The sequence below is a fragment of the Macaca nemestrina genome, chromosome 13 (assembly GCF_043159975.1).
Source record: "Macaca nemestrina isolate mMacNem1 chromosome 13, mMacNem.hap1, whole genome shotgun sequence".
In the NCBI taxonomy this organism is placed as follows: Eukaryota; Metazoa; Chordata; class Mammalia; order Primates; family Cercopithecidae; genus Macaca; species Macaca nemestrina.
This window is the reverse complement of record NC_092137.1, coordinates 115,786,765-115,805,134: the sequence shown is the minus strand read 5'-3', so window position 1 is coordinate 115,805,134 and position 18,370 is coordinate 115,786,765. Positions and strand designations below refer to the sequence as shown.

At 37.4% G+C, this 18,370-nt stretch overlaps 1 long non-coding RNA gene across 3 annotated transcripts in view; it reads left to right on the top strand.

The window, feature by feature from the left end:
- The first annotated feature begins 7,168 nt into the window (after positions 1-7,168).
- LOC105490137 (uncharacterized) overlaps positions 7,169-18,370 on the top strand; it is a 216,682-nt gene continuing 205,480 nt past the window's right edge. For 2 of the 3 annotated variants that reach the window (XR_011612084.1, XR_011612085.1), the window contains exon 1: positions 7,169-8,066. This is a non-coding gene — a long non-coding RNA (uncharacterized lncRNA). The remainder of the gene's footprint in view (positions 8,067-18,370) is intronic. The other variant, XR_011612086.1, reaches the window with a different exon arrangement.

Sequence of the window (18,370 nt, the reverse complement as noted above, 5' to 3'; positions counted from 1 at the left end):
TTTTTATTAATCTGATGAGGTGCCTCTCAAAAAAAAAATAAAAATTTTACAGGCTACTGGCTTAGTCTACCACTCATTTTCCAGATGGGCATTTGAGTCCCACAGACATTTGGCTGTCTGCCTCTTTTCCCACATCTAGTTAGTGTGTAAGAAACAAAATCCAAGATAAGCAACACTCTGATACAAATTGCCATGTGAATAAAGCATATATTGGAGGCTGGATCTGTCTAGATGGTGATGGGAAAGGAGATTGGAAGCCAGGGAGCATGTTCTAGTGGCGTCCCGATAAGCACTTAACAACCTGAAATTAGTCAGCTGTGAACCATAGCCTCTTCTGCAGACCTCATACCCTCAGCCTAATCCCTTGAATGAATGTCTATATCCATATATATATATTGCAAAATGATTATTGCAATTTTAAGTGGACATAGAAATGGTCCAGATACTATAACTTAATCCAGGTGCATTCAGACATCTGAGGAATAGCATTTTAAATATAAACAATTGTATATTTATGTGAACACTTCTAGGTGTACAAGTCAACGTCTTATCCCTAGAAGATGCCACAGAATTTAATTTACCAAATTTCATATTCTGAAATTCTCTGCTCAGTACCTGGGAGTTACTCATATTCTGAAATTTGGTAAATTAAATTCTTTTCCCTTAAAAGATAAGAACTTATTCCAAAAGCAAAAAATAAAAGAACACGTAGAAAATCATAGCCTTCTTAAAGGCATTGTATTTTTTCTAAAACACATAGGTCTAAATCACAATATTTTAGAAACACATAAATTGAGGAAAGTTTTGGAGGTCTTGATTCAATTTGGAGCTATATGTACTACAAACTCAATAACCCATTACAAAACAAATAGAAAACACTAAAAACCTCTCTAATGATCACTCAGTTTATAATTCCTCAACTATTTAGAAATTATTTTTTGAATTCTTCTACAACAATACACAAAAGGAAGAGGAGTCTCTCTTAATTATATTTCCTCTCTCTTGTCTCATGGCACTTTGTCCACAGTACTTTTACCACACTTATCACATTACACAACATTTATCATCTGGGCACTTCTCTCTGCTCAGTACCTGGGAGATACTCAGAAGGGATTGTGTTTTGTTTATCTTGGTGATCCCAGAACCTAGCAAAAAGTTTAGTATATAGTAGACCATCAATAAGGATTTTTGAAATATAGAATTGCCAGCTGTCTCCTTCAATTTAACGATGGTCAAGCTTCAACGCCCCTGCTTTTGATGAATGCCAGAGGTGCAATAACAGAGCTGATAGCTAGTAGAGTGTACATGGGGATCAAGGCAGACAGCATTGTCCAGGCTTCTGGAGGTGAATAATCCAGTGTGACTCATTGGTTTTGCCAAAGGTTGATTTGAGAAGAGAGACTGTCTCCTAGAGTCCAGCCACATCTTCAGCTGACCTGCTGTCTTGTGACATTGCCCATTACCTCAAAACATGCAGACTATGTAAAGGCTGCACATAGAATCTAGAAATGTAACAGCACTATGCTCCTAGAGTAATTCATGCTGCAAAGTGTATTTGGAGTAACAATTCAATAACAATGGAAGATTAACCAACTCCCAAAAATGCCTTCTTTTTCTTATATTGTTCTCATATTTTACTGAAAGCTATTATTAGATATGTCTTATTCTGTCTTCTTTCCACAGCCCCTAGAAAGATAATCCCACTTTGAAGGCCTCTAATTCTGCAGTCCTCAGCCATGGCTGATTGGACCAGGAAAGGGTGCCTGAATGAATAAAATCCTATAAAACCACTGACTCCCAGAAATTTGAACTGAAAGAGACAGAGTTACTTGAGTTGAAGAGTCATTTGGAGGCTCCATAGAAGTAGTGATTTTCAGCAAAGCGTAAGATAATCAAACATCAGATACCCTTGGATTAGAGAATGACAAATGGATAGATGTACAGAGTGAAATGAAGTAATAAGAAAGAGAGATGCAGAGATGACATTATGTGAAGACATTAACCTTGGTTACCAAATTAAATGTCCAGGCTCTGGACAGCCAACCACATTTGCCTCATATTTTTTTTTTTTCATTGACAAATAAGAAGTATATATGTTAGGCTGGGTGCGGTGGCTCACGCCTGTAATCCTAGCACTATGGGAAGCTGAGGCCGGTGGAACACCTGAGGTTGGGAGTTCTAGACCAGCCTGACCAACAAGGAGAAACCCTGTCTCTACTAAAAATACAAAATTAGCCAGGCATGGTGGCACATGCCTGTAATCCCAGCTACTCGGTAGGCTGAGGCAGGAGAATTGCTTGAACCCGGAAGGCAGAGGTTGAGGTGAGCCGAGATTATGCCATTGCACTCTAGCCTGGGCAACAAGAACGAAACTCTGTCTAAAAAAAAAAAAAAAGTATATGTTAATTATGTACAACATGATGTTTTGAAATATGTATAGGTCTCACATTTTTAGATACCAGTGAGGCCAACTTTCAATTTGCCAGTACTTAAGCAAACTTAAATTTTGTTTACTTAAGCAAACTTGAGTAGCTCTCTGTTCACTGAGACCAAAACCAGAAAATGCTTAATAGAATGAGATGACAGAAAAACAGGTCATATAAGAATAATTCTGCATCTTGGAAAAACATGCTTACAGGTCTTCCTCATTACACATCTCAGAGGCCCACATTTATGCACTGATGTGTGAAACTCTCTCAGATTATATTCATTTTATATTATTGAACAGAGAAATTAGACCACCTTTTTTATAGACCCCTTTGCTTTTGCTACCAGGAAGCTCAGAGCAACATTGAACATAGATTACCTCTGCTTTTCTTATGTGTCTATGTAATGCTTGCCTGTTTGTTTGCTTGTGTTATTTAAATTAGAAAGTTTGTAGCATTTACCTTTCATTTTATACTTATCATTTAATTTAGTGTTTTTATAAATTCAATATTTTATTTTTATAACTATCAATTATTTGAACAAAATGAATAATATTCAAAACTCTTATAAACATTGTGGAAGAGTTAGTGAGGAGGTAAACTTAAAAATGGTAAATTGTATTAATTTAATATATTCTTAAATTACTAGTTTTTGGTAGGTAGGAGTCCAAAGAGTTCTCCAATTAGGCATTTAATAAATAATTTTTTTTTTTTTTTTGAGACGGAGTCTTGCTCTGTCGCCAGGCTGGAGTGCAGTGGCACCATCTTGCCTCACTGCAACCTCCACCTCCCGAGTTAAAGCAATTCTCCGGCCTCAATAGCTGGGATTACAGGCACATGCCACCACACCTGACCAATTTTTGTACTTTTAGTAGAAATGGGGTTTCACCATGTTGCCCAGGCTGGTCTGGAACTCCTGAGCTCAAGAGATCCTCCTGCCTGAGCCTCCCAAAGTACTGGGATTACAGGCCTGAGCCACCACATCCAGCCAATAAATGCATTTCAATAATAAGTGTATCTAAGAAGAAAGCAAACTTCATTACCAAATAAACAAAGTATTTTATAAAATAAAATAGTGTTGGTTTTAGCCAATGTCTTATTTTTTAAAGGCACATTTGAGAATAGCTGACCCATACTATGGCAAAACAAGTACAATTTACTAACAGATAACAAGATGAAGTGTAACACATTTCTATAGACATATACAGAAATAACTGGTCATCATGAATACTCTGCAGATTTTATGTTGTCAATACTGGTGTTAACTGTTTGTCCTCTGATAGAGACTAGGTAAAGAGTTAGAGAACAGTAGCTAAAGGAGCTGTGTCTCTTTTTCTTCTCTATCCTCACATTTTTCTTTCTGAGATTCTCTCATTACTGTGCTGGTGATTGTCTCTGATATTTCATTATGTTTTATGTCTTCGTGTTTTCATGCCCATGGCTGCTGTTATTCTAACAGCAAAGACTTTTGTGGACTGTAGTTATTTCTGCAGCTCTAACCTTGTTGTTTCTGTTAACCTCTGCATGTACCCTTATAATTTTGGAAACTACAGTAATATACCTCTCTGCTCCAGCAAGTTTCAAATTAGCAAGTAGAAATGTTTCTTTCTTTGTCTACACAGAAGAGTACAGAAGGGCCTTGGAAACAGGATTATTTTTGTCAGAGAATGAAAACTTCCAGTTGCAAGTTGGCTTTTGAATAGCCTCCCTTCTGTTCCTCCAAATCACTTCGCATAGTTCACCCTGTGTTCCACTACACACACTTTCCGTGGCCCCAGCAGCACAGGTTGCTGATTAATCATTTCATAACCGTGTATGTGGTTATGAATAGGCACTTGAACAAGAGACAACAGTTTTTTTTTTTTTCCAGCATAAAATTGCATCCGAGAAGGCAACATCAGAAAATCAAGAATCTGCAACAGGCACATCGTAGATACTGACAGGCCTCAGGTGATCTCAAGTTCCCTAAGTTTCCCAATTGCCACCAGAAATAACATCTCAGGTCACCTCATATCCCTGCCAATACGCAGTTTCCATAGACTTTTTACTGGCTTCTCAAGCTCTTCACCCACTTTGCTCATGGAGATTCAGTTTCACTCTTGGTCACAGTGAGACTGTATGCACTCTGTGGACCTCCCTGAAGTCAGACCGAACCTAGGTGGTACATCTACCCTGACTGGGAATGAGTGAATGTGTATGAATGAATAGTGTAGCTCTTTCTTACCTCTGCCATTAAGGATGTTTGGCAGAAGAGGCCTCACAGCCCAGGTAACATATATTTATGTATTTCCATCTTGAATTTACTTTGAGGTCCCTTATTATTTAGATTAAGATTCAAGAGTTTGACAAACTTTTCAATTTTCATGGGCTATCCAAATAATTCCTATAGTAATCTGGAGTTGAGTGCCTATGATAATTAGTCCTAGATCTAAGCATTTAAAGCAAATCCACATTTTCAAATTTTAGGACACATAGGCTGTTACAGAATTTCAGCCAAAATGATGCCACATACATATATAGTTTTATAGATATAATATATATAGTTTTAGTTTTATATATAAAACTATATATAGTTATATATATTACATATATTTATGTATTTATAAATAGTTTTAGTGTTTATACATATAAAATATATATAGTTTTAGTGCATGCATGTATGTGCATCATAAGACATGGTCCACATTTAAGCAATATAATGAAATGTATTTAAAAAGATAGGAACCATGTCTATTTTACTATTTTACCCTCAGTATTTAACAGAATAAATGGACCATACTGGGTAATTAATGTATATTTGTTGAATGAATTAATTAAATCAAGGAATTAACGGATGAATTCAACCAGAAAATTTTGCTTTGTTGATAAAATTGTGTTGTGCTGTGTATATCTTGTATGTATCTCTAAGCTTGGCCTTAAAATCTCTTACTCCAGAACCCTCAGTCTCCAGAGTGTTTCCATCATTTGCAATGTCATCTCTGAAGGGCTATGCAGCTGCAGGTTGATCTTGCAATGCACCCAGTACCCACTGCAGTACATTTTCCCTCCAGGTCACTTAGTTTTATTTTCTTCCTTTGAAAGGAAGGAACCAGCAAGTATCTTCTCATTTGGTGCATTATTAATATCTCCCATCAGCATATAAATGTATCTACCATAATGTCTGGTCTTTAAAAGTAAAATCAAAACCTCTCCCTTGAATCCAGACTTCCTGTCTCCAGCTACAAGCTTATTTTGGATACTTTTTTGAGTTAAAACAAGCAAAACAATAAAAGAATAAAACTAAAAACTTAACAAAAATGATCTATATTAGTCCACTCCATCTTCTTACCTCACGTTCTCTCTTTAGTTCATTTCCATCAAATTTCTGTTCCCTCTACTCCACTAAAAGTGCTCTCATCATGGGCATTGGTGACCCCCATTGCCACCCATTGGTCACTTGTTTGTTGATATTTCGTTGATCATTCTCTCCTTCATCTCTTAGCTGTACTATCATGTGACCTGATTTCCCTCCTCTTGTCTAGGACAGTCTGTGTTTGTCTCCTTTGCTGTCATCTTGCTCTTAGTTTGTTGTGCTATCACCCTTCATGTCCTAGGTCATTTCCAGCAGCTCCTTGAGTGTGCATTCCTTCTAAGTATTGAAAACTTGAAAACTTAAAATTCTAGCCCTAAATTCTTTCTAAATTTCTAGAGTCATATATCCAACTACTTACTTGAAATGTTTACTCTGATGTCAAATTAGCATCTTAAACCTTGTATATACAAAAGAAAGCTCCTGATTCTCACTTCCCAACACGCTCAGCCTTCCCCACAGCAACTAACCTACCACCTCCACAGAGAGTACTAAAGACAAAGCTTCTAAATCATGCATGATCCTACCTCTCCTCCCATTTCTCCACATTCAACTCATCAGCAAGTCCTTTCAAAAATATCTTTGGGATATGTCCTGAATCTATGTCTGATCAATTCTGCCTCTACCACCCAATCCAACACACCATTATTTCTTCCCTCAGTAATAGGCAATAGCCTTGTAACCAATCTCTTCTTATTTTTGCTCCTCTGTAAGTTACTTTCCCCAATAAAGTCAGAATTATTTTTGAACACATGACTCATCCTCCTACCTGATACTTTCCTGCAGCTCACTGCTACTCTTAGAATTATAGCAAACTCTTTTGCAGAGCTTTCAAACTTACCAACCTGGACGTGGACTCATCCTTTCTTTCTCCTACAACACTTCCCTCAAGTTCAACCTTCACTCCATGCCGTTTTTCTTGCTGCCTTTGAATACATCAACATTTTTTTCCTAGTCTTTAGGTCTTTGTACCAGCTGTTCCCTTTTTTTTGGAAAGCCCTTTGTCTGGATATGCCAATTGCTTATTCATTTTTGTCATTTAAGACTCAGCTCAAGTGTCATCACTCCTGTCACCTTGTCCAAAGGTCAGCCGTGCAACTGGAGCTGATCCACCACCATCAGAATGAAACAAACAAGCACATATACATTGTATCACATCAATCTGTTTTCCTTTGTAAAAAACACTTTACATATCTGATATTATCTCCTTTATTTTTTTGTTCAGTTGTCTTCCCCAGGTGGAACATTTGGCTGGAATAAGGAAAGAGAGCATAAGCCTCTTTGAGGCATTTTTAGAGATATACAATTTTTAAAAAATTGTAAGTATTTTGACACACAATAGATGCACAATGTCAAGCTGCTTTCTCAGCATGGATATTATTTTTGAGATTTTAAACAAGAGGCCCAACTTTCAGTGGGTAGCCTCAGATTGCTCTCTGACAACCACTCTCAGACCTAATTCTGTCAAAGCAGTTCATTAGAATCAGCAAATCTGTGTAAAAGTTCACTGACTTTTATAAATATGGAAACTCCTACACAGGAAAATCAGCTGCAGCTTTTGGTGTCACCATGACCATTTCCAATTTTTATGTTTCTTAGCTATCCAGTTAAGGCCTTTTGCAGAGTAAACCAGCATGAAATTGATTTTCCATTGTAATTTAGTCATTTCAGAAGACTCGAGATCTGGGAACACTTTGAAAAAGTGGTGCCAAGTTTTCTACTTCTCTTTTTCATTTAAAAAATATTTATTTTATTTGGTTGAAAATATCAAAGGCAGATAATTTGTTACTAAAAACAGCTAAAATAAACTTTCAATTCTTTCTTGGTAACTCTAGATAGTTTAGGATGTCTTCTAGGTTGTGAGGATCCTGATACTAAATAGTTGCAGCTCACTGGTGGATCCTGGCTCCTATGTGACTTCATTACTAGCCTTGATGCAATTTGTTTTCTAACACAGAAAAATTATAATCTGGAAATTGTATAAGACTTTCTTATATAAGTCATCTGTGAAAAACTAATGGGTGGGTCTCATCAGCCAGAATTCAAAGCTATGTAAGAGCAGCAATTTAAATTACTTGGATCTGGCACTAACCTGCCCCCACTAATATCCTAGAGCTGACATCTGGACCATGCATCTTATATGTTGCTATCATGGAACATTTATATTTAGAACTACTCCTCTCCCCAAGCTCTTCTAAATGTATTGTCATTTTTTCTTTTTCTAGCAAACTAGAAAAATGGTCCAACTGTCACTATCCTCAAGTGCTTCAACTCTACTAGAAAATGGAAAGGTGAGAGAAATTCTGATTCACAAAAACTATTTCCTTTAACTGCAGAAAGGAGAAACAGACAAGTCAAAACCTGAAGAGTATTAATATTTTTTTTGAAATTGTATGGATTAGAAGAGACTTAATTAATTATATAAATATAAAAAAGGACAAGTGTAGCCAGCAGGTTAATAATGAATATTTCAGAAGCTAGTGCTTACAAAAATATGTTCCTTAATTACGTTCATTTACAGACCTTTGAAAGAAAGAGTGTTAATGGGCTAAAAGAATTTCATACCTAGGATGAAGATGAATCAAAATGAATTGCGAATGAGAAATTGAGAGCAGATGACATAAGTAGGTTATAAACATACTGCCTCTTTTTCTCATATACTTATACAAAATGCTCTTTGTTACTTTAGATTTTAGAGGTTGAAGTTCAATGGCATCTTAGACAAGGAAAGAGAAACTCTAATGCCTTTTCTTATTTGTTTGTATATTTATCTCTAAAACCTAGACTTCCTACCAGAGAACACTTTGTAGCCAACAATAAGGAAGTCAGATTTGGGATATTAAAAGACAATAACCTTTTAATGTTTGAGAAAAGATGGGCTTGAGAAATCCATTCCAGGTTGTAATCTATTAATTGTGAAGTGTAGTTCACTGAAAATTTGATTTCTAGTCCAATATTTGCTTAGGAGCTATAGTTAAATATTTAATATCAATGATTATTAGCTATGGCTCTGAGACTTGGTTGGACACCATGATTCGCTTTCATCTGACCTGTTTGGAGATTCAATTTATTTTAACTCAACTGAGAATCACAGAGTCAGAGTTAAATGAAATTTTAGAAATCACTGAATACCACTTTCACTCACCACCACTGGATGGATAAGAACTCTGAGTTTCTGATGGAGTAAGTTGCTGTAGTTCACTCAGCAAATCAGAGAAAGAACTTGCACAGACATTAGGAATTCCACATCACAGGCCTTTCATTGCCTGAGATAAGCCAGTCCAAACTATTTGCAAATGTTAGTAAAAAAATCTGGATTCTGCTCAAGACACCACTTTCCTGATTCAATGGGGTCAAGATAGGACATTCATGTTCTAAGCTGCATGGGATGTCCTGTATCTACTTTTTTGAAACAAGCTTCAGTTCTGAATGGCTAATGGATTAGATGTTCTTCATTTTGCTTTTCCATCTTCATTAATACTTCGTAGAAGAAAAAAGCATTACATTCTATAAATAGAAATAGAATTGCAGATTAGAGATTAGTGGTTTGAAAATACTTCTACAGCCATTTAGCAATGAAGAAGAAAGACTGCAAGTTATTTTCAGTAAGATTTTCTCTAAGAAATAGTCCTCGGAGTCCTGGAAAGGTAGACTTCGACAAATATCCATGGCTGGGCAGCCTCAGATTTCAATGAAATATTTTCCTGATGGTCTTTGGAGGTGACGCCACTTATTTCTCCCATGTAAAAGAATTTACTCGGTAGATCTCATGGAGGTGGAATGGCCAAGTCAATTTTTTAAGTACAAGGAAATATTATAAGCATGTAGCAAACTTTGTTGGTTACAAGACTCCACATTGAGCTCTTGCTTCTAACTTCCTAAGAGACCACCAGTTTAATTGGGGGGGGTGTTGTCTAACGTCTTTCTTCTGCATCCACGTGCTACATTAGGCTAGTCAAGGGAATCCCACCTCCCTTGGACATGCTAACGGTCAGAACAGGCACATGACACACGCAGAAGGGGTTGTGAGGGTGTTCCTGTTGAATGATTTGTGAGAATTTCTTCTTATAAAAGAGACTGTCAGCAGGAGCTGATGAATTAGCTTCCCCTGGACACTGCCACATGTGTGTGTCCTGCCCAGATTGCTGTAGCCTCCCCACAACCACAAGGGCAGCCAGCCGGAGAATGAAGCCGGCAGGCAGGGAGGACAGAGTCATGGCAGACAGAGTGCTGGTTCTTGGCATTCTGGAGCCTCAGATATCACCAACCCTTTCACCGCCATGCCTGAGACTTCCTGTTATACAAAATAACCACATTTCCTCCTACTTTTAAGACAGCTAATTGAGGGTTTTCTGTTGCTTCCTACAGCAAACATCTTAATGGATATACAAATAATACAGAAGTAACCTTTCCCCTGACATTTTAAAAAATGTGGTGACCCCTGTCAAGGACTTTTACTTCAGCAGTATACTTCCATCCCTAGAGATGCTGCTAAGAATACAGAGTTGGCTAGATTACTATCCCCAGTGATGGAATATTCAAAATTTAATCAGTTTTCAGTTCAAGGAAATAACCGCTAATAAAAAAAATGCTTTTGGATCATTTCATGAGGCAGAGTACTTTATTCCATATGGCATCCTGCACGTCCATATGGCTTCAGGAATTAGAGAGGTATATTTGTCAAAATATTCAATCAATTGCAGCCCTTAAAGTTGATAATGTTATGTGTTTGGAGCATACACCATCTCTTGAATATGGGGGAAAGTCAAAGGAGCAAATGCCAGCCAAAGAAAAATCACAGTGAGTTTATATTCAGGAGAGAAGGAAAAGAAAGAAAAGAGACCTGCACTGCTGTAATTTAATCCAAATCATGTGAATGATATTGACTCGGCGCTGCAGTAACCTAGTCATGGGTAAAAGCAATGTGTAATAAGATTTATTCAAATAAGAATAGGGCAGGAAAATTCTGATTATTTTACATTTCAATAGGCATAATTTCAAAACATCAACCACATATAAAGCAGTTACCTTAAAGAAAAAGACATGTATTAAACAAATTTAAACACCTTCAACATTTTGTAAGTTTTTTTATTTTTTATTTTATTTTATTTTTTCCTGCACCATTGCCCAGTCAGACTTCAGAGATTGTTCTTAACCCCTTCTGGCTTTGGCTGCCTATAAACTGCTTTAGCTGTGACTGATCTAAAATTTCTGCAAACTTGTCTTTCTAGATAAGGAAATTAAGTAGAATAGCTGCCCACGGGGAATACATCATGTCACTGGCACCTTCCATTCTTATGTCATGTATTCTAGGTCTAAGTGCATGGGGAAGGCTGGCTCAGGAGGGCAGGCTGAGCTTCTTGGGCAACAGGTTTTTTTTTTTTTTTTTTTTTTTCAAGGTAATAAAAAAATAAGCATGAGCTGTATTTCAGTGAAATTATCCCAAATGAGAGAAAACAGAAGATGTTAGATTTGATGCTGTGCAGAAAAGAGAGGCAACTGACAAACAAGGTTGGTTCCCCTAGGAAAAAAAAAATAGAATCAAACCCATCAAACAAGAAATGGACAGGAGAAGTCTGTAAGGGCCACAGGCACGAAGAGACCAATTTTCTGAAATACATTTCATGTTACATTAACTACTCTCAGATTAGGATGCTGAATATATCCAATATACACAAGTTAGGTGAGTAAAATTCAATGAGGATGTTTCTGAATGTTTATACAGAGGAATTTACAAATGAACAAATTCAAAATCGATTTCATACCATCAAAGGATTATCCTCTGGATGTGGAAGTGAAACTGGAATGGCATAAAGGTTAGCCAATTCCCTTCATTTCTGCCAATAAGCACTACTTCTCAGTCATCAGAACCCCAGGGGTGCCTGCCTCTGGGCTTCACCTTACATAGAAATTGTCAAGTCGTTGCTTTTTGAACAACACAATGAAACTGACAAAGTTTGAAATATTGCAGGCATGAAACCATTAAAAAACAAAGGACAAACCATGACATAATATTGAGTCTAATGAACCTGTCCTACAACGTCAGGATTGATAATACTCTCTCTTCCCCAATTTTTATGTAAATTATTTGACGTAAACATATCACATCCCAAGATGAATTCTGGTTTGTCACAAACTCATACAATGTTTGTGAGTGTCTTGAGTGCCCTGAGGGCAAGGGAATGCCTCCCTGCACTTAGCAAGTGCTTAGTATCCATCTGATTCCCAGGCGAGTGTGCTCCACACTTGTCTGAAGGCACCACAGAGATTCAGCCTCACTTGAGTCGGCCGAGTCCTTCCCACTCTGTGCAGGCTTTCTTGAAACTCTCAGATCACACTAATTTCTTCCTTCTAGGAACATATAGCACAGTATTATTATTATTATTATTATTATTATTATTCACGGTACTGATTCATTTTTTATCTTATTTTTCAATTTTTTTTTAATACTTTAAGTTCTAGGGTACGTGTGCACAACGTGCAGGTTTGTTACATGTGTATACATCTGCCATATTGGTGATAGCACAGTATTATTTAGTGTTCAATTACATTCTTCAAGTTCCCCCCTTTCTTGTCTCTCCAAATATTTTCGGGTCTCTTAAAGAAGAAAATGTGCCTTGTTTTTCTCTCAGATGCCTGTCTTTAGCACTTAGCATGGTGCTGAGGGTATGTGAAGTTGATTGGTTTGTGAGTGGAGAAAAAGGAGATTTCTAAAGCACTAGAAAAGATCTGCCTCTCCATGTATACTAACTCCTTGTTTGGTGTGAGCATGTCTGAGGAAAAAGCATAATCACATCAAATGGAGCCACAAGTTCATCACTTTAGTTTCCCTGGAAGGCAGCTCTAGTAGAGGAGATCTGGCAAGAATTTTGAATTCAGAAAAATCTGGATTTGAAACTTGACTCTAATCTTTACTAGCTTGTAACATTGGTAAAAGAGTCTTTCTGTGTTTCCGTATTTACTAGTAGAAGTATGAATAATACAACCTTCTTGAATGTTTTTGGAAATATTAAATGAGATAAGGCATTGGATATGTCCTAGCATGTAAGAATGAATGATGTTTACATTGATTCTCTTTCTGTGCTAGTAACCAGTGACCATTTTTACCCTGAACTTTCTATTTCTTCCTGAAACTAATTTCTTTTTCTCTTGATGTTATCTTTTGGAAAATATCAACGAAAGGAGATCCTATGAGTAAAGTCTAAGGATTCAAATGCTGAGAGGGACCTGAAGTGCTGTGGGTGACTATCCCATGACTCCCTATTTATCGTGTGAATGGCCAGACTGTTAGTACTCCCATTCTTACCTACCCATCCACTCCCAATTTCAATACAAATTTATATCTCTATAAATGACTAAAATACTATTGTGTTGGTTTTTCTTTCTTTTTTTCTTGCTGCCACAACAAATTACTACTTACTTAAAGAAAACAAGATGAAAGTGATATGTTTTAAAGCATAAAATTAAAAAAAAAAATTTATTATCTTACCATTCTGTGGGTGAGACGTTCACGTGACTTTGGCCAAAATTTAGGGGGTGGTAGGTTGTGTTCTTTTCTGGAGGATCTATGGATTTATTTCCTAGGGTTTCCAGCCTCTAGAATTCTGGACTTGAATGGGAGTGACAGCGTTTTTCTTCTAGTAATAAGCATAGGTGTAGGCTGGTGCAATTGATAGCCACTACATGCAAGAGAGCAGAATCAAGGGAAATGAAGAGAAGCTAGTCCTTTTGACTTTAATTGACACTGAAATATCAGTCATTTCTGAAGCTGAATATCCATGAACTTGTCAGGTATATGGTATAACATTTGTAAAATATATATATATATATAAGCTTTAATTGAATTACTTCTCACTTTCTTCTTTCCCCTCTTGAAAACATAGGTAGTGTCTTCTTTCATTGGGCCTTATGGCTCCCTAAATAATATGATTCCAGATTAGTGTGTTGGATAAAATATAGTTGGGCTGGCCTCATTATTCTAATATATTTTAAAATGATAAGAACACTGAAAGAAGAGTGAGTATTTAGACCACTTTCTTCCAAATAAAAGAACACTGATGAAACCTATAAGGAACTTTTTCCTACTTTGGATCTATCTTTGGATCAAAGGATACAAAGGATACACCTTCCTACATTGTCTGATTCTGAATATCTATAATGTTTTTCACAGTACAATGACTTTTTTCTGAAAAAAAAAAAAGAAATATTCTTAATATTTCACAAAATGAGAGATCCTTGTATATGAAGTCAAATATTTGATAATTAAATTGAATAACATATTTCCGTGATATATAATGCTATCTTCTCACTTCGTAAAATAACTTTGTTCATTATCTTTTCCCCAGCTTTTTTGAGATATAATTGTCAAATAAAATTGTCAAATAAAAATTTTATATATGTATGGTGTGCAACATGATGTTTTGATATGTATATACTGTGAAATGATTACCACTATCAAACTAATAAGCATATTTATCATCTCACATAGTTGTCTTCATGTGTGTGTATGGTAATAACATTTAAGATCTATCCTCTCAGGAAATTTCAATACAATATTATTGTATTGAACTATTCAATACAGTATTATTAATTGTAATCACCATGCTGTATATCAGATCCTCAGAACTAATATACTTGTAACTGAAAGTTTGGATACTTTGATCAACATCTATTACCCTTCTTCTTACCCACCTGTAACCACCATTCTACCCTGTTTCTACAAGTTTGAATTTTTTTTTTTTTTTTTTTTTGAGACAGTCTTGCTCTGTCACCCAGGCTGGAGTGCAGTGATGTGATCTCAGCTCACTGCAAGCTCTGCTTCCTGGGTTCATGCCATTCTCTTGCCTAAGCCTCCTGGGTAGCTGGGACTATAGGCGCCCACCACCATGTCCGGCTAATTTTTTGTATTTTTAGTAGAGATGGAGTTTCACCGTGTTAGCCAGGATAGTCTTGATCTCCTGACCTCGTGATCCACCCACCTCAGCCTCTCAAAGTGCTGGGATTACAAGTGTGCGCCACCTTGTCTGGTCCAAGTATGACTTTTTTAGATTACTTACATAAGTCATATCATGCAGTGTTTGTCTTTTTGTACCTGGTTTGATTCATTCGGCATAATGTCCTCCAGGTTCATTCATGTTGTTACAAATGACAGAGTTTTCCTTCTATTTTAAGGCTGAATAGTATTCCATTTTATATATGTATATATACAGCACATTTCTTTTATCCATTTATCTGACAATGAACACTTAGGTTGATTCTACATCATGAATATTGTGAGTAATACTGCAACAAACATGAGAGAGAGGATATCTCTTCAAGATACTGATATCACTTGATTTGAACATATACCCAGAAGTGGGATTGCTAGATCATATGGTAATTCTATTTTATTTTTCTGAGGAAAGTCCAGACTATTTTTTAGAATCACTGTACTATTTTATATTCCCATGAACAGTGTACAAATGTTCCCTTTTCTTTACATCTTCACCAAGACTTGGTACTATTTGTCTTTTAGATAATAGCCATCCTAACAGGTATCAGGCGATATCTCACTGTGGTTTTGTTTGCATCCACCTCCCTGGTGATTAGTGACATTGAGTATTTTGTCATACTTTCCACCCATTTGTATGTCTTCTTTTAGACAATCTAAATTCATGTTCTATGCCTGTTTCTTAACTGAGTTCTTTGTTTCCTTGTTATTGAGCTGAATCCCTTCTATATTTTGGATATTAAACCCTTGTGAGATGTATAGTTTATACATATTTTACCCATTCCCTTCACTCTACTGATCATTTCTTTTGTCATGGAAGTTTCTCATTTGTCTAGTTTTGCTTTTGTTGCCAATGCTTTGGAGGTTTAATCCAAAAAAAAAAAAAAAATCTCCAAGATGGCCAAACAGGAACAGCTCCAGGCTACAACCCCCAGCACGAGCGACACAGAAGATAGGTGATTTCTTCATTTCCAACTGAGGTACCAGGTTCATCTCACTGGGGCGTGTTGGCCAGTGGGTGCAGGACAGTGGGTGCAGCCCACTGAGCAAGAGCCGAAGCAGGGTGAGGCATTGCCTTACCCAGGAAGTGCAAGGGGTGATGGAATTCCCTTTCCTAGCCAAGGAAAACCGTGACACACAACAACTGGAAAATTGGGTCACTCCCACCCTAATACTGCACTTTTTCAAGGGTCTTAGCAAATGGCACACCAGGAGATTATATCCCATGCCTGGCTCGGAGGGTCCTACACCCACAGGGCCTCCCTCATTGCTAGCACGGCAGTCTGAGATCTAACTGCAAGGCAGCAGCGAGGCTGGGGTAGGGGTACCTGCCACTGAAGCTTGAGTAGGTAAACAAAGTAGCTGGGAAGCTCGAACTGGGTGGATCCCACCACAGCTCAAGGAGGCCTGCCTGCCTCTGTAGACTCCATCTCTGGGGACAGGGCATAGCCGAACAAAAGGCAGCAGAAACCTCTGCAGATTTAAATGTCCCTGTCTGACAGCTTTGAAGAGAGTAGGGGATCTCCCAGCATGGAGTTTGAGATCTGAGAACGAACAGACTGCCTCCTCAAGTGGGTCCCTGACCCCCAAGTAGCCTAACTGGGAGGCACCCCATAGTAGGGGCAGATTGACACCTTACATGGCCGGGTACCCCTATGAGATGAAGCTTCCAGAGGAACAATCAGGCAGCAACATTTGCTGTTCAGCAATATTCACTCTTCTGCAGCCTCCGCTGCTGATACCCAGGCAAACAGTGTCTGGAGTGGACCTCCAGCAAACTCCAACAGACCTGCAGCTGAAGGTCCTGACTGTTAGAAGGAAAACTAACAAACAGAAAGGACATCCACACCAAAACCCCATGTGTATGTCACCATCATCAAAGACCAAACGTAGATAAAACCACAAAGATGGGGAAAAAACAGAGCAGAAAAGCTGAAAATTCTAAAAATCAGAGTGCCTCTCCCTCTCCAAAGGAATGCAGCTCCTCACCAGCAAGGGAACAAAGCTGGACAGAGAATGACTTTGATGAGTTGAGAGAAGAAGGTTTCAAACTATCAAACTTCTCTGAGCTAAAGGAGGAAGTTCAAACCCATCATAAAGAAGCTAAAATCTTTGAAAAAAGATTAGACGAATGGCTAACTAGAATAACCAATGTAGAGAAGTCCTTAAATGACCTGATAGGGCTGAAAAACATGGCACGAGAACTGTGTGACAAATGCACAAGCTTCAGTAACCGATTCAATCAACTGGAAGAAAGGGTATCACTGATTGAAGATCAAATGAATGAAATAAAGTGAGAAGAGAAGTTTAGAGAAAAGAGTAAAAAGAAACAAACAAAGCCTCCAAGAAATATGAGACTATGTGAAAAGACCAAATCTACGTCTGATTGGTGTACCTGAAATTGACGGGGAGAATGGAACCAAGTTGGAAAACGCTCTGCAGGATATTATCCAGGAGAACGTCACCAACCTAGCAAGGCAGGACAACATTCAAATTCAGGAAATATAGATGATGCCACAAAGATACTCCTCGAGAAGAGCAACTCCAAGACACATGATTGTCAAATTCATATAAAATCAATGTGCAAAAATCACAAGCATTCTTATACATCAATAACAGACAAACAGAGAAAAAAATCATGAGTGAACTCCCATTCACAATTGCTTCAAAGAGAATAAAATACCTAGGAATCCAACTTAGAAGGAATGTGAAGGACCTCTTCAAGGAGAACTACAAACCAGTGCTCAATGAAATAAAAGAGGACACAAACAAATGGAAGAACATTCCATACTCATGGATAGGAAGAATCAATATTGTGAAAATTGCCCTAGTGCCCAAGGTAATTTATAGATTCAATGCCATCCCCATTAAGCTACCAATGACTTTCTTTAAATAATTGAAAAAAAAACTACTTTAAAGTTCATATGGAACCAAAAAAGAGCCCGCATTGCCAAGACAATCCTAAGCCAAAAGAATAAAGCTGGAGTCATCATGCTACCTGACATCAAACTCTACTACAAGGCTACAGTAACCAAAACAGCATTGTATTGGTAACAAAACAGAGATACAGACCAATGGAACAGAACAGAGCCCTCAGAAGTAATACCACACATCTACAACCATCTGATCTTTGACAAACCTGACAAAAACAAGAAATGGGGAAAGGATTCCCTATTTAATAAATGGTGCTGGGAATACTGGCTAGCCATGTGTAGAAAGCTGAAACTGGATCCCTTCCTTACACCTTATACAAAAATTAATTCCAGATGGATTAGAGACTTAAATTTAGACCTATAACCATAAAAATCCTAGAAGAAAATCTAGGCAATACCATTCAGGACACAGGCATGGGCAAGGACTTCATGTCTAAAACACCAAAAGCAATGGCAACAAATGCCAAAATTGACAAATGGGATCTAACTAAACTAAAGAGCTTCTGCACAGCAAAAGAAACTACCATCAGAGTGAACAGGTAACCTACAGAATGGGAGAAAATTTTTGCCATCTACTCATCTGACAAAGGGCTAATATCCAGAACCTATAAAGATCTCAAACAAATTTACAAGAAAAAAACAACCCCATCAAAAAGTGGGCAAAGAATATGAA